Source organism: Papaver somniferum, chromosome 6 (genome assembly GCF_003573695.1).
Source record: "Papaver somniferum cultivar HN1 chromosome 6, ASM357369v1, whole genome shotgun sequence".
Classification (NCBI taxonomy): domain Eukaryota; kingdom Viridiplantae; phylum Streptophyta; class Magnoliopsida; order Ranunculales; family Papaveraceae; genus Papaver; species Papaver somniferum.
The window spans coordinates 169,085,391-169,088,086 of NC_039363.1; the positions used below are offsets into that span (position 1 = coordinate 169,085,391).

At 36.6% G+C, this 2,696-nt stretch overlaps 1 long non-coding RNA gene across 1 annotated transcript; it reads right to left on the minus strand.

The window, feature by feature from the left end:
• Positions 1-707: 707 nt before the first annotated feature.
• Positions 708-2,325, minus strand: LOC113290079. The gene is made up of 2 exons (XR_003331382.1): positions 1,687-2,325; positions 708-1,550 (listed from the first exon to the last, which is right to left on the minus strand). It is a non-coding gene; the product is annotated as an uncharacterized LOC113290079 (long non-coding RNA).
• Positions 2,326-2,696: the final 371 nt, after the last annotated feature.

Here is a 2,696-nt window from a genome sequence, read left to right on the forward strand (position 1 = left end):
CTTGTGAAAAATAGTATTGTTTTCCAAATCTTGCTTATGATTACTTAGAAGTTAAATGTTAATTACTCCCACTTTCAGTTTCAGAGACAGACCAGAATTGCGCAGCGAAAGCTCCGAGAAGTTGACTTCTTAGTTGGTTATAATCTGATATGTTTATTATGTTGTATATTCTATTTGCAAACCAACTGACTATTGTATATGTATCATTTGAGAGAAGATCTTGTATATATATTTCTGAGCGGGGTTAGTTTTGGGTTAAGTTTTATAGCAGATTCCTTAATCAAATGCTTAGGTATATGATTCAGATTCTTAGTGCCTCTTTATTTAGTTAATCTCTTGGATTCGTCAGCTGTTAGCTTAGAGGGCGCTACAAAGTTGGTTCTATAGGCCACTAGCTAAGGCTTATGAATATCTACAACCTTGTAGAAGAAGTCAAGGGCTATTTCATACCAAACATGGCAATAAGCCCAAGTCCACTGGACTCGGCCCATTACACAAGTGCTGACCCAACAGGGTCAACTGACGGTCACTAATGGTCAAATGGTTCAACTAACAGTCAACATCCAATCAAAGGTCAAAGTCCAGGGTAAATGGTTAAGGTCAAGTCAACTGAGTCGACTCAGGTCAGGATCTGTAACTCAGTGAGTTAACACCGATTCAACTCAGTCAGATTATCTATCAGGCAAATACTCTATTGTAACTACAAATTCACTTGCAACCTAATTCTATTCATTCCAACAAGGTTTTAAAGTTCAATACAACAATAATACATAGAATTTAAGTTAAGCTTCATAATTTAACTACAACTGTAAGCTTAGCCTACCTGCAAATGCAGTAGCTGCAATATCCAAATCCTCTTCACTCAAAACCACATTCGACACCACTATTGCACATTCAGTCAATCACCACTCTAGCATACCACCATTACAAAGCTGATCAGCTCATCAACACATATACTCATTCTAACCACAATCATCCTTCACATCCACAGTGTCTTATCCACCATTATCACTTCCAAAGTTCAGCACTCATCAACCAATTCAGCTCAACAAGTTGTAATTGTAACTCTATTCCATATCTCAAAACAGTTCCTAAACTTCCACCAGCCACTCATATCCCCTGCAGCTTCAACAACACCACTACAACTTGTAACTCAGTACAATATCACACTAAACCTTAATACTCTGTTTGCACTTCAGTAGAGATCATACTCTCTTCATATTACCTATAATTTCCTCCACCAGCTTTACTAGTAACTCTAACCCCTGCACTATCAGTTCAGCTCCATCACCACTATCACCTCACCACAGCAACATAATCACCAAATGTAGTTTAACCGTTTCTGCACCACTAGATCACTCAGAATACACACAGAACAAGTAAATTCTTCATCAACATCTTCTCAGTCACTATACAACAACCCAACAGCCACACTAAAGCTATCACCATTACCATTTCCTTGTCCAGTTCACTACAACCAACACAGTTCTGTGTAACTAATGTCAACACCACTTCTAAAACTCAGTTTCATCCTTAATAAGTACCAATCCCTGTAGATCAAAATAAACCTAAACCCCAATCAACACAGCTCCATTTTATATTAACATAATTCTTAACTTCATAAGCATTCACATAATCTCAATAATGAACTGAAGGTTGTACTAATTTAATTACATAAACATTTACCTTAAATAGTTCCACCAGCAAGTTGACATCAGTTCATTTTCTTCTTCGAACTCCGACTCCTTGGATACAATTAATTTCAAAACCATAACCAATTTCTTCTTCAAATTGTATCTAGACATTCTTTGGAATCCTAACCTTTCAATTCTTAATTAAACTTCTTCTCTGTAATCAATCCCTAAATTGAATACTCAATTCTTCTTCTTTATTCTCAATAGTCAATACCTAAAATCCATCTCTAAACACTTCCTTAGAACATCAATTGCATATATCGAATCTTCTATGAGTTTCCTTCATGAAACCCTAACTCTTGATTCAATCATCAACAACCTTACAACTTCAATCAACCATCAACCCTCTCATTCTTCATACATAAGTATCTCAAAACACCGATTCAATTCACCTCCCAATTCCTTATCAAACCCTAATTTGGTCTTCTCCGATTCAATCCTAACTTCGATTTCTCATTCCTCCTTCAAGTCAGAATCACAATAGAGACCATCACCATAACTACTGACTACAGTATGATCTTCTCCACCTTCTGTCAATCTCAGAGCTTCCATTTGATTTCACAATTTCGTCAGAGAAAGAAGAACAGGAGAGAAGAGAAGAAAAACGGAAAAGAATGGAGAATGAAGAAGAAGAAAAGAGAATAAGAGCGAGTTTATTCTCTCGGTTGGGTAGATAAGACCAAGGTTGGTTAATGTGACACTCCTCAAAATGATAAGGGGCAGCTAAGACGTTTGTATGCAAAATGGCTATTTGCCCCTAAAATAGAACTCAAAACCCTATTTCCTCTCATTTCCTTCTTCACGGAACCCTAACTCTATAATTCTTCAACAACTCAACTTCAAAACTTCAATTAAACACCAACCCTCTCATTCTTCATCCACTGCTACTCAGAACACAAATCAATTCAATAAAATTTCAAACATCTCTGGAACCTTAAATCGATTCTCTCTACATCACCTCAAACAGAAACCCCTAACTCTCCTCCTTCTTAATTAACCAAA